Source organism: Bos grunniens, chromosome 3 (assembly GCF_055505025.1).
Source record: "Bos grunniens cultivar Pamir isolate PY7600 chromosome 3, Bosgru_T2T1.0, whole genome shotgun sequence".
NCBI lineage: Eukaryota > Metazoa > Chordata > Mammalia > Artiodactyla > Bovidae > Bos > Bos grunniens.
Window position 1 is genome coordinate 530,580 of NC_141167.1, and position 14,179 is coordinate 544,758.

General features: G+C 50.5%; 1 long non-coding RNA gene across 1 annotated transcript; it reads left to right on the top strand.

The window, feature by feature from the left end:
* Positions 1-475: 475 nt before the first annotated feature.
* LOC147374753 (uncharacterized) lies at positions 476-9,656 on the top strand. Its single transcript, XR_015154251.1, has 2 exons — positions 476-581; positions 8,925-9,656. It is a non-coding gene; the product is annotated as an uncharacterized LOC147374753 (long non-coding RNA).
* The last annotated feature ends 4,523 nt before the right edge of the window (positions 9,657-14,179 follow it).

Genomic DNA, 14,179 nt, shown 5'->3' on the forward strand with positions numbered 1-14,179 from the left:
CACAAACTACTTTAGGGCGGGTCCCAGGTCAGCCTGAGATTCTGTCATTACCAGGAATCAAGGTAGGAAAGAGCATCTGTGACACAAATGCTAAAAGCGTTTTATTACTGGATAATTTGGGTTGGGACGGTCCCCTAGAGAAGAGAATGGCAACTCACTCCAGTGTTCTTGCCTGAAGAATTCCATGGGCAGAGGAGCCTGGCGGGCTACAGTCTAAGGGATCCCAAAGAGTCGGACAGGACTGAGTGACTTTCACTTTCTGTTTTCAGTTTGAATCTACGGAGAGGTAAAGTCTTTTCTGTGGATATTTGTAAATGCTTCCTACAGATCCAGTTATATGGCTTTGTGTTCTTCTGGAATTGCTCCCATGACATTGATCTGGACTTCATACACTTATGTACCAAATTACTCTGTTTTCTGTGCAATGGTGGTAAAACAGTTAAAAAGCAAGTAAACAAGCCAAAGCCCGAGAACTGTTTCAAACAGGCTGAAAGCGCCACCTACTGTCCAATCTGCAGAGGTGCCCGAGGAATGTAGTCTGAGCCTTATGGACTGAGAGCCACAGGAACTAGGATATTAAGGTAAGTTAGACTCACATCTGACTATACTTTCTACTTATATGCTATTTATAACGAGTATGTAGTTATATTTATGCTCTCTCCTGAGCATTCTCAATCTTTTGTTACAGAAAGTAAGATATTGAAAATCACTGAACTGTGGCAGATGTAAGAAACAGTATCAGGCTATCATGTGCTTTCCATGGGTCCCGATTATCCCACACCAAAATGCCTTTAGAGTTCTGGAGCAAAAATGCTCTTTGCCACTTTTATTCCTAGTAAGGACTGAGGCCCAGAGCTCCCTGAGTAGCCCCTCCTGAGGGGACTTGACTGTATTTATTTTACATGTTTAAGAGATGACAGAAAAAGAGAAAGCTCTAAAATGGCAAAAGCTTTCAGGTACACCAAAAGGGTGGTTTTTAATGTTGGTTTGAGTGTTTTGTTTTTAATGGAACAATCCATTATAGAACGGGCCAAAATAAGTTTAGAGAATAACATTTTCTACCTCTGAGACCTACTAAATAAAAATTGTCTTTACTATGGGCCTGGCATCAATTCAGACTTGCCTTGGACAGGTGACTGACTTCCAGGCTGCCTTAAACCCAGCCAGTGTTCAGGGAATGACCCAGTGACTGGAGGGGACAGCAGCTTGCAGCCAGCATTTCACTGTTTGTGCTGCTCGTGTGCTCTTTCTGTCTCTAGCCCTTCAGCAGATATTCACTCTCTTCTACACAGCTTATCATTTGCTTGACTCTGAAATACATTGGTTCGGTTTTTATGATAAGCTGGTTCGGTACAATCGTATGTAAAGTATTTATTTAAATACAAACAATATACACTCTTGTTCAAGTTCCTCCTGAGTTAAAAGTACACACACACACACACAAAAACTGGATAATTTAGAGTAAAATAGAATTTCTCTCTCACCCTTATCAAAGTATCTGTGGTTCATTTGTATATATTCCTCCAGTTTTTTAAAAAAATTTTTTTCAAATATATATTTATTTACACACAGATAACATAGGTTCATTTTTAGTTCAGTTAGACAAATAATATGTGTGTTGTTTTACAACTTGGTTTTGTCATGTAACAGTATGACTTTGAGGTGTCACCATTTCCTGTTTGGGGGGTTTCCAGTGGTTTTCAATAGGAACATAAAAATCTTTCTTTAGAACAACATGATTCTGCTATAAGCAAACTAGGTTCATCTAGCATCCACCTTCAGGGAAATTCAGAAATGGCTTTAGTTGCCCTGCGCATCCCACCATCAGGAATGGAGGAAACTGCGAGCAAGGAAAGTCTCAGTAATGAACACCAGGCACCCCGTTAACCCAGCGCTAAAGGAGGAGGGTGGGGCGAGGACAGCTCATGGGCTGCAGGGAAGGTCTTGTGATGCCTGTGTCTCCAGCCTGGCCGGTAGCAGCCCAGAGAATCCAGGAAAGAGAGACGGTAGGCCGGGAACAGTGGAGGGCAGGAAATGGGCCTCCTGGCGGCAAAGCACACAGGTCGCAGCAGAGCCTGGGGAGGATGACCGGGTCCGCAGAGGACCTGGCGGAGAGACACCAGGAGGAGGCTCCCTCCCGCTCACCCCACCCCAGAAGGTGCCCATTACCTGGGTGCGGGGTCGCATCCGCTCCCCTCACTAAGACTGTGCACTTCAGGCTGGTCTTGGGAACACACTTCTTGTTGCACTTGAGTGATTTAATTATGCCTCCCTGTAATTTCAGGTTGGGTCTTCTCTGCCTGCCTTCCCCTCACTTTTCACTCTGGCCTCAGTCTTCATTTTTTTTCTGGCAAACAATATATGGTCAGCAGGCAGAGTTGACTGCATAAAAGTCAAAGATCTGCCTCTGAGGAGTAATATATACTCATATCACTATGCTAGTTTATTTATATTTATTAATTTAATTTAGTACAACATAATGCTACATAAATATATGCATATAATGTAAATAAATATTAAATGTTATGTATTATTGTTATTTTAATATAATATTTACTTATCAATAATATATGTTAATATTAAAAATATAGGCTGATTTAGTTAACAACACCCCTGGTGAGAAGACTAACGAAGACTAAAGAAGTCAGGAAAAAACAGAAATTTGAAGATCTTTGCAAAAACTCCATGCTCAGGATGTAAATGGCGAGATGTGCATGAAGGTTCTTGGCCAGGGCTCCTCACAGGCTTCTCCAGGGCCCTGTTATTGTCAGCAGTGAGAGAGGGAGTGAGGGTCCCGGCAAAGCCCCCAGGCCGAGGCTGGGCCGAGCCCCGTGCCAGTCTCCTTCCTTCTGTCACGTGCGACACCTCCTCACTTACACTAGTGTAAACGAGTGTTATCACTTCTCCCACAGAATGAAGGGTGTGTGTTGCAGGAAAGCTGGAGCGAGCTCACTGGTGACACGAATCTTAAAATGATAGAGAGAGGGAGTTGGAGGGAGGGAGACAGATAAATAGACATATGTGCCCTGGCTTTAGACTGTAGTGTGAAATTTATGATATTAAAACTGGTTAGCCTTTAGCTTGTATTTTTGTCAGTGTGTGTATTAAACAACTGATCAGTCACCTAAATATCATAGATTCTAAATCATAAACTAGGATTTTAAAATACTGTAGTTTTCTGTATTACCAAAATGCACTTTTGAAGCCAACGTTCAAGTCATTCAGTGTCTTCTCTTTGTGTTTGGTCACACGTTCTCTTTTTTAACTTTATTTTGTATTTGGGGTGTAGCCCGTTAACAAACAGTGTTGTGACAGTTTCAAGCGAACACCAAGGGGAACAGTTCAGCCAAACACACACACGCGTCCTTTCTCCCCCACACTCCCCTCCCTTCGAGGCTGCTACATAGCATTGACATCCGTGTGCCAAACAGGGAGTCCTTGTTGATTCCGAACCAAAGTGGACATTTGTTGCATCATCAGAGACTCTGTCAGAATGTTTCCCAGAGGTTAGTGAGGAGTTTCCTGGAAAACACTCAGCCCACCCCCTGTTGCCAGAGGAAGAGTGTTTATACACGGATGTTAGTTTCGGGAGAATTTGGTGAACTGGACCAGCTCGTACAGAGATGGAAACAGCTTGTCACCATGAACACTGTCACCACTCCCCAGTAGGTTCAGCCTCCCCCAAATGCGCCCCGAGTCCTGACTGCTGAGCAGGCCAAGCCCGCTCTCAGCTCGCAGCACCTCCTCCCACAGGGCCCAGCCCACTGGAGTCGGAGGGACTGACCGCTCATCCCCTCCTCCCCCTACGCAATCCTCCCCCTACCCAAGGGCCTGCCCGAGCCAGCTCCCTGCTCTGGTTGAAGGAGGAAGAAGGCCCAGCAGCAGCCCCAGAAGAAGTGCACAGAGGCCCCTCCATTCCCAGGAGTGCAGGCTCATTGTGCAGGGCCTAGGGGACATGGGGGTGGGAGGAACCTCAGCGCTGGACACTGTGGGAGCTTGTCCACTGAACAGACTCAGGGACTGTCTGTTGGCCATGGGATCTGAGGAACAGGAGAGATTTTCATGGACTGGGGCTAGCTGGGAGGGTTTGCCATGGTCTAAAGCACAGGCTGTGTCTCTCTGGGCTGAAAATGTTAACCACTGAGCACTAGCTCCCACCAAAAGAGGGTATTGGTTAGAGGTGTCCTGAGATGTAAGAGCTTCTTAGGGAGACAAGAGGAGATACTAGGAGGATGTGAAGTGCCTTATAGAGCCTGAACCACACGCCCAGCCTTCTGACCCCAGTTTTGGGAGGTAGCAGTTTCTTATACATGTCCCTGGTTGCTCAGATGGTAAAGAATACACCTGTAATGTAGGAGACTTGGGTTCGATCTCTGAGTCGAGAAGATCCCCTGGAGAAGGAAATGACACCCACTCCAGTATTCTTACCTGGAAAATCCCATGGACAAAGGAGCCTGGTGGGCTGCAGTCCATGGGGTCACAGGGACATGATTGAGAGACTAACACCCTTTCAGGTGAGGGCAGCTGGTTTGCTTGGACCTGATCAAGGAGGGGCACAGGTGAGTGTTGCTTCTGACAAGTGAAAGAATCTTTGGGCCTAGAAAAGGAAACAGCAGTCTCAAAGGCCCTTGCTGAGTCATCTAACTTTGGGGAAAACAAAACCAAACTTTAGGTCCTGCCCTGATGCTCCAGGCTGGTTGCATCCACCTGGGACTTATCACCCCTTGTCCAGAGGATTTATCACCCCCTGCCCAACTACAAGTGCCATCTCAACTAAAGAATACCCAAAACATCCCGCCTGACTAACATTTCCCTTATCACTTCCACAAACCTCCCTTTAAATATGAAGCCTCCCTGATCCCTCTCAGGCTCAGCCTGGTCACTAGGCCGACTGCCGCCCCTTCTTGCCTGAATAAAGGTCACCTACTTCTGTTGAGGTTGTCTCTCCTTTTCTGCCTCAGCCCAATCTATACCTTACAACAAGCACTGTCCGAGAGAAGAGGGCAAACAGGTGCCCCCCGGGAGTCAAGACACGGGCTGCTTAGTCAGCAAGATAGCTGTGAGGAAGTGGAGTGGGCACCCTGCGGAGCCTCTCCCGCTGTCCCTCGGTGGCCTGCAGTTCCAAGCTTTGGCCTGAAAACGTCATAGAGAAGGACCCTTTGTATCCTACCTATTAGGAGTTAACCACTAAAGGAATGTTGCCTATAAGCTTGTACATAAAGTCCCATCTCTGGGAGCCCTGCATCCCAGGTAATGAGCACCAAGCTAAAATAATAACTTTGTTTAATTCAAAGGAAACTTCATGACCAGACTCACCTGTGAATCATGACAGGGAGGCAGACATTAACACATCTCCTCTGGAGCCTGATGAGAATGAGGAAATATTTGACTTTCCTCCCCCACCACCTTTGAGAATTAATATAAAGGAAGCCTGAATTCTAACTCAGGCAAGATGTGTCCTGGGACAAGGGTCCTGGGCTTCTGAATAAAGTAACTATTCCTTGTCCCAAGAACTCATCTCTCAATTTATTGGCCTGTCATGAGGTGAGCAGGACAAGATTGAACTCAGTTACAGAAGAGCTGACAGTCTTGCTCTTTTTGGGGAAGATTTCCATTTTCATTCATTTAGTCATTCATCGTGTATTTAAGTCCTGCTCAGAGCCAGGCCCTGCCGAACTCACCCTTGGAGCTCAGACTCACCGGGTCCACGACACCTTTCTTGATACCATGCTCTGCCCGCACCATTTTCTGCCTTAAACAGGAGCCCTCAAGTCTTTAAGCACACTGCGGTGAGCTCTCCAGCTTGTGAGCCCTGTGAGGACCTCGAACAGATGCAGAACGGGGCTCAGGAAATGTGATGATGACCAATAATCAAATCAATGAGCTGGTCAAACACAAACCAGGCTTAGGTCACATTCACCAAAGGACATCTTCTTCTCCCTCCTTCCAGAGACAGAGTTTCAGAGGGACCTTTACCAGGAGCCCAAGGATCTTCTCTGACACTAACCTCATCCAAAACATTAATAGTCTGGGTGGATTTTATTTTCAATTTTATTTCTTTTTACACTTGAAGTCACTTCGTGACTATTCCACTGAACACTGAGTAACTTAATGATCACTTCTGTTGTGTCTGGGCCAAGAAAACCCAATACGTGGGTAGGACACTGAGGAGGAGAAAGTCAGGGGAAAGCGGGGGCCAGGGGGTGAAACAGCAGAGGCAGGAGGCCCCCACCCCCGTTCTCACTGCCCTCCCCACCCCCTTTGTACTTAACCAACCTGACTGTGATTACCGGGGTCCAGATGTCTCCTTGCTAGATGTTCTGTCCTTTAGAGCCAGCTGTAGAGGTCACAGTACAAATCTAAGTTCTGGGGCCCCTGAGTGATCCAGGAGCAGTCACCTGTGCCTTCAGAGAGTCAGTTTCTGACCCACAGTGATGCGCTTCCAGAGTCGGGCATGAGTTGGTGGCCGGCCCTGCTCACTGTGAGACGCTGCAGCTCTTGCTCTGCCCTAAAACCCCTCCCTGCAGCCTGGCTGTGTTCAGGGAACACCTGGACAAAACAGGCATGAGCGAGTAGGAGAGAGTGGGCACTTCAGGGGCAGAAGAGATGCAGAGAAACTTGATTTCACTCTGGCCACTTCCAACTGGTCCCAGCCTAATGCCACTTGTCATACACCCTGAGTGGACACGACCTCCTGGGAGCTCAGAGGACTCTCCTGAGAGCTGGGATGTGGAGCTCTGGAGGATGGGGCTGGGAAGCCCTCCACATGAGGCTGGGGCTCTGGGGTTCTGAAGCTGGCCCAGGGAGTGGAGCTGGGCCTGGCAGGTTTGCAGTGTAGACTGTCAGGTGTCTGGTTGAAGCTGCTGACATCCGTGGTCACAACTCCCTCAGCCATCTGACCATTTCTGATCCCAGCAGTTGAGCAGGGCTGGTCTGGCAGGCATGCAGCTGAGACAGGAGCTCAGTGTGGGCGGCTCCTCTGCCTGCCTCTGCTCTCCTCTCTCCTGGTCTCTCCCCTTCTCCACCTCTGCGCCACTCCACCCACCCCCCCCCCATGTAGTTCTCTTCTTAGGCTGCCATGGGGAGGCCCACGTGGAGTCTGGGTCGGGTGGGTGGTCCAGAGGGTCCCGAGAAGGGGTGTCATGGCTGGGCTGGTTTCTCTATGCTCGCTGGTGGCTCAGGGTCCATGAGGCAAAGAGGGTCCCTGCACAAAGACGGTTCCTAGTGAAGTAGACTGAGTGACAATGGTAATTTTATATGCTGTGAGTTTTTCACAATTAAAAAGAAAAGAACTCGGGGGTGTGTGTGTGTGTGTGTGTGTGTATTATAATGGCCTAGAAAGGAAAATTCTCAAGTCAAACAGAGGAATGAATCGTGTGCTAAACATAGATGAGTCTCAAAGACAGCACCACGTGTAAGAAACCAGCATACGTGGCCACAGTTGTACAAATCCATGTACTTTAGATATGCAGAATAGGCAAATCATTAGGGTCAAAGAGCACACAGACAATTGCTGAAAGCTGGGGGAAGGTGGAAGGGGAAGTGCCTGTTTGGTGGGTAGTGGCTTTCTCTGTGAGGAGATGAAGTGCTCTGATTTAGATAGCCATGATAGCAGCACAGCTTTGCACACAGATGATGAATCACTGAGCTGCACATTTTACAGAGTAAATTTTATGATATGTGAATTAGATTCCAACTTAAACATTGTGATTGATAGAGGATTGGTTGTTTTTTTTTTTTTTTTTTAAGAATTCACACAAGAAACACATCTTATCCTGAGTTTTGTTTGGTTCTTACCCTTCTAACGTCTGTAGGCAAACAAACATCTGGACAGGGATGAGGATTCAGGTTTCCTCCTTCAGGGACTGACTTCTCTGAGCTTCCCTTCATCACCAGACAATGAGGATCCTCAGCCTCTGCAGCAGCTGCTCTCCATGTTCCTACCATCCCCTCTCCTTCACCTCCCCCTGCTCTGACAGGCTTCCTCCCTCCAGCTCCGCCTCCTGAGTTCAGTCTGGGCTCCTCTCACCAGGGCTCTTGCTGGGCTCCTGACCCCCCTCTGACTGCAGCCTCTCTGCCCTCCTGTTCACTTTCTCCCTGTGATAACTGATCTGCTTTAACTGCAGTTCTGAACATGTGCGTTCTCTATTCACAGCATCTGAGTGGCTCCCACTTCCCAGGAAGGATAGTGGCATCCCAGGCCAGGTTCTAAATGCCTTTCACTCTCTCTCCCCTGCCCCCTTCCTCTGCCAGCCCTCACCCCCTGCGTCCACCCCGCAGTCCACACCAACTTTGACATCATCCAGGAGTTGAGATGAACGCTCTGCCTTCACATCTGCCTTTCTGGGGGAACTGGCTCTCTGTTGCACCTACCACTGGCCCCGGCTCTGGATTCCTGGCTGCTGAACTGCATTCCTCTGAGTCCTTGGCTTGAAAACCATCTGCTCTGCTGATTTTCCTGACTCCCTTGGGCTGTGTTGTAACTCCTTGTCTTTCTTCTGGTCCTGTGTGCCTCTTCTCGGTGAGCATGTGCCACATGGTGGGGCACTTCCATCTTGTCTGATGCCCCTCTTAGGCCCAGGGCTTCCTGAGGACAGGAATCCAGGCCCCACGACTCTCCACGACTCTCTGAGGCCCGGAGGTGCTCACTGCTCACCTGCACGGTGACTGGAGGCTGTGGCTCCCCCGTCAGGCTTGCAGGGCCATCTGGCTCTCATCTCAGGCACTGTCCGTGCTGTGGGGGAGCAGCTTTCACTCCAAGAAAGCCCCCCGCGCTCTTGTTGCAGAGACAGGCTCTGGGAGGCCCGGGCGTCAGGGGTTGCGGCTCCGGGCTCTACAGGAGCAATGGTCGTGGTGCGCGGACTTAGCTGCTCCACGGCGTGTGGGATCTTTCTGGATCGAACCTGTGTCTCTTGCGTTGGCAGGCAGATTCTTTACCGCTGAGTCAGCAGGGATGCCTGAGATTACACATTTCTGACTTCTGCCAATTTTGCTGAGGCCCAAGGACCGTTGAAGAATCAAGAAACACCCAAGAGCAGCCGGGCCACTCGTCTTACACACGTGGAAGCCGACACCAGCGGAGCGCACAGACGGTGTCCCTCGGCCCGTGGCGCACCTCGGGCCGGGGTCCTCACTCCACGTCCAGGGTCTCTCCTGAGCCCACCGCTTCCTCCCCCAGGTCAGAGGAGAGCACCGGGACCCACATCAGGCCTCCCAGGGCCTGTGAGCCCCGGGAGGCATGGCTGAGTGTCTGGGGGTCAGACAGAGCCTTTATCAGAGGGGCTGAGAGGGATGGGAGCTCGGCAGGCTCCTCTCTTGTGGCCCAGCTGTGTCTTCTACAGGCTCACTTTCTACTCCTCATGGTGACCAAGAATGTATAGCTTCCCAAGGAGGGCCCTTCCATATTTTAACAAGTGTAGTGAAGGGTCCTTCCTGTCATTGTATATTTTATTTGCCACCAGAGCTTTGAACAAGCAGTGACACACTCCGTCAAGCCCTCATGTAATTGTAGACACTTCCAAGAAGGGTTCAAGATAAAACTTAAAAAAAAAAAAGCTCCTAGGCAATTGAACCACTTGAGCTGTGACATAAAATCATTTCCTTTAATCTAGTTTATTCATTGTGGATAGCACTCCAAAATAATACTTTAAAAGTCACCATGGTCTTTTGGCCTTTATTTCTGAAGGTCTTTGCTGGTGGGCCCCATTTGTCTGAGGAGATCAGTATATGAACATGAAACAGCATCATTTCCAGTCTGATGAAAGTTGCCATTTTCCTCTTCTCTGCAAAGGAAACACCACCTCGGCTCACCCCACAGCATTTCACAGTGTCAGAAATGGAGACCAAAAAAGCCCCTGTGCTGTACTCATAAGTGTAACTGGATCCCTTAGAAACCAGCCAGCTAATCTCCACCCTCAGGAGCATTAATACCTTGCTACTCAAAGTGCAGCCAGGGGTCTGCAGGAATTGGCATTTCCTGGGAGCTTGTGAGAAATGCAGAGCCCCAGGCCTATCCCATCACTGCGTCCAAGGCCATAAGTATCCTTTACATCCCTGAGAGGAAGGGAGACTGCAGACCCTGAGGCAAGCTCAGTGCTTCACCTTTCTCAGCAAATGTGAGAGCGCATATCGTCCTTCCACCATTTTCTTTTTTTTAACTGATGCATAGTTGACATATCCCTTCATATTCATTTTGGATGTGCAACATAATGACTCAATATTTGTATGTACTGTGAAATCATCACCATGATGAGTCCATCTCATGCCCATCATCTCACATTGTTACATCTTGTGTGTGTGTGATGAGGACTTTGTAGATCCCCTCTTTTAGCAACTTTCAAATATACAAAATAATTTTTTAAAATAGTATTATTAGCTATAGTTGCCATGCTACACATTATGATCCCATGAGTTATTTTTCTGTAATTGGAAGTTTGTACCTTTTGACAACCTTCACCTACTTCACACACCCCCACAGCCCACCTTCTGCAGCCACCAAGCTGACCCTGTATTGAGGACCTTGGTGCTTTGCTTCTTATTTTATTTATTTATTTTTTTAAGATGCCACATGTAAGTGAGCTCACCCTTTTTCTGTGCACCTGTAGGACTAGTGCAGGTCTTAGTAGGTCCTGGATCTGTTACCCTCTCAACATTCCATGTGCAATCTTGGGCTGCTGTGTGAGAATGATCATTCAGTGGATGGTAAACTCGGTAAGATGGGAATGTGATCTCCTCCCACTGCCTGTCATGGGGCAGATTCTCCCAGCCCTGGTGTGTGGCTCTGGGGCACTTCCACTCCACATCAGTAAAGTGTGTGGTCATTCAGTAATGACTCTGTTTCCAACAATCGTGATAATGGACATCACCTTTGATAAACGCTTCATTAATTAGAACAACTGCTGTTTGGAAACACAAGTCCAGGCTTGAATCTCTCCCTTTGAAATATCAAACATCCAGCAGCAAAACTCTAAGGGGTGACTTGCTACAAGAGGGTGCAGCGAGAGCAAAAATGCGGTACAGGATGAAGATTACGTAGAATTAGGGGCTTCTGGTTACAGACACTACAGGTTAGTAACACTTCAAGTAAAACTAGGAGCGAATAACTCTGACCACCGGTCATGTTTCTTCTCTAGGCTTCGCTTGTTCTCAGGAGAGGAAACACTTCGTTTCTATTTTTGCTACAACAACCTCATCTGTGCGTCCCCAGCCTCCAGCAGGGAGTGAAGCTGTCCTGTCCCGTACCCCTTTCCTGCTGCGCGCTGGCACCCATCGAGTTTTGAGTAGCAGTTACTTGCTGGGCACAGTTCCTCGCCCATCAAGTCGTCAGTACCTACTGAGGCTCCCAGAGGGACAGAAGCCGCCTTTCCAGCCCCAGCCCTGGAGCTGGAGTCCAGTCCTGAGTGTCTGCCTCTCTGGCGGCTGATGACCAGCCAAGGCCGGCAGTCTTCTGTGCTCCGCGCGCCCACAGAGGGTCGGGCTCAGACCTGCCCTTCAGGCTCACCGCCAACAGTGCGGGTGACGGTGGCGTTTCAAATCATCAATCGGCTTATTTTGGCCGGGGAAAGAACGCCTTCTGCAAAATATTTATAAAGAACATTTCTTCCGCCCAGGGCGGGAGATCTGGGTTCTTCCACACCAGAGACATGGATCAAAGAAGCGGCGCGCATGCAGTTGACCCCAAGTCGTAGTTTCGGGGCCGCCCCTGCGCTCCGCGGGCAGACGGCGAAGCCACCTCGCTTGGTGTCCCCCAGCCCTCGGGCTGCAGACGGGGCGGCCGGCGGAGCCAGAAGCCCAGGCGGCCCCGTGTCCCCGTCCGACGGCGCCTCCAGCGGCTGCATCTCCCCAGCTGGGGCTGCCGCTCGGCCGGCCACTCCGGGAAGCCGCGCCCGCGGAGCAGGCGACGCGCACGGAGGGCCCGGGGCCGGGCGGGGTCTGGGGTCCCGTTCCCGCAGGAGCTCCGGGCCCCTGGCCGCCGCTGGAACCCGGGAGCCGGGTGCGCCCCGAGACGCCGGGAGGCGGCGAGGAGAGAGCGGGGCGGTCTCCGGGCCCCGGAGACGGTTCCGATACCCCGTAGGCCGGAGATGTGGAGGAACCGGTGACCCCGCCGGCGGCACAGCGGCCCCTCCGCCGGGCTAAGGGCTTCCGACCGACCGGGCTCGGCCCCGCGGGGAGAAACTGCGCCCGCTCCCCGCACGCGGCCACCGGCGGGGCCGCGCATCCCTGCCCGCTCGCCGCCCCGGGACCGACCCTGGCCCTCCGGCCGCTGCGGGAACCCGGAGAGGAGGACCGGGAGAAGGGGCGCGCACGGCACATCGGAGATCGGTCGCGGGGCCCAAGGCTCAGACTTGCGGGCGCCCGGGCCCCTCTCCAGAAGAGGACCCGAGCGGGAAGCTCCGGGGCTGGGGATCACCGACAGGGCGGGGCGGAAGGAGTCTCCCGGGGCTCCGGGCTCAGCAGCGCTGCTCTTTCTCAAGTGCTTCTTGATCTCAGCGGTCCGAACCGCCCTCTGCAGTCCTGCCACGCTGCTGTTACCACGCTGTGCTTTTGTGTTGAATGGACGCTGTAGATCAGGACATCACGGGGGAACTAGGAGTTAGGGAGGGTGGGCACTTGCACAAATAGGTGGTGAGAAGACGCGGCATCTCAGGGACCCCCACACACGCAGCCACATCCTGCCCACCCAGCTCCCACCCTAATGTCTGGGGCTGCTCCTGCCTGAACCCTGCAGAGGCCTAGCTGTCCCTTGGATTCTGTGCCTGTGTTCACCGGGACCTCTCCAAGCTCAGCCCTGTCTGTGCAGACCCCACCCACCCTCCCCGACCTCATGCTTCAGGAAACGACCCTGACAGGTGTCACCCAAATACAATCTGATCGTTGTTTCTCGCTGGTGAAAAATTAGGAAAGCATTCTTCTAGGCCTGTTTATTGTGATCCACATTATGACCCAATTGTTGTATTATCTATATATCATATTTTCGTAGGTGATTATACTCTGAGCTGTTGTGAAGGTACTTTGCAACTGTTTAAAGTAATTTTCTCTCAAGTTGTGCAGAAAGAGTAGTGTGACCAATAGTTTCCCTCCCCCAAAAGACATCCGGGTCCTAATCCCCAGGACCTGTGACTGTTAACTCACAGGACAAAAGGGACTTGTGTGGGTGTGGTTAAAGAAAGGATCTACACCCGGAGGCCCTCTGGGTTACTGGTGAGGGTGCAATGTAGTCCCAAGCATCCTCAGAAGTCAGAGAGGGAGTCAGGAGGGTCCCTCAGCTGGTGGGAGACATGAGGACATGAGCCACAGAGGGGCTGAAGTGGCTGCTGGGCCCACAAGCAAGCCGTGCAGCGACCCGTAGAAAGAACACCCCCAGATCCTGCAGAAGGAACACAGCCCCGCCGACACCTCCATGTCCGCACAGCGAGATCCACATTGGACTTCTCCAGATGGATGAGAAAGTGAACTTGTGCTCATTTGTTATACCAGCAGTAAGAAATGGATACAGGTAGGGAAATGTATCTTTTTTAAAGACACATGGGTCCCTACTGGTAGGAAGAATTTCTTTAACATTTAAAAGTGTTTTCTTTAAAAAATGTATCTTTTTAAAAGATACATGGCCCCCCTACTGGTAGGAAGAATTTCTTTGTATCAGGGAGTTAGAATGAGGAAAGGTAATTTGATAATATGTATCCTCTGAAAAGCAATTCAGAAGCCACTCTCCTGAGAAAGAGGGAAGGGAAAATGTGGGTAGATATGAAAGGCCCTCCCTGGGGGCAGAAAGGGACTGTGGGCAGAGGAGCCTCAGGGAAACAGCTGGGAGGGCTGGACTCAAGATCTTACTTAGATCTGGAGATGCTCTGGAGACAGCTGAGCTGAGAGAGGGTGATGCACAAGGGGCTCCTGGGGCCTTGCACCTGCATCTTGACCACCAGGTGAGCGCCGTCCCTCAGAGATGAGCATCCAGAACCGGGGAAGGTGGGGGGGGGGGGTCCCACTGGAGGGAAAGAGTAACCAGGGGAAAAAATGACCTTATATCACAACATGCCCCATGGAAACTTAGCTTTGCATCTTTCTCTTCTGACACCTAGCTGAAAGTGACAGCGATATGTTATCAAATGCTGAGGTAAGAAGCCAGGCATTCTCAGTGCACAAGCCTGAAGTAAACTGTGCTTGTGTGAGTCGGGGGAAC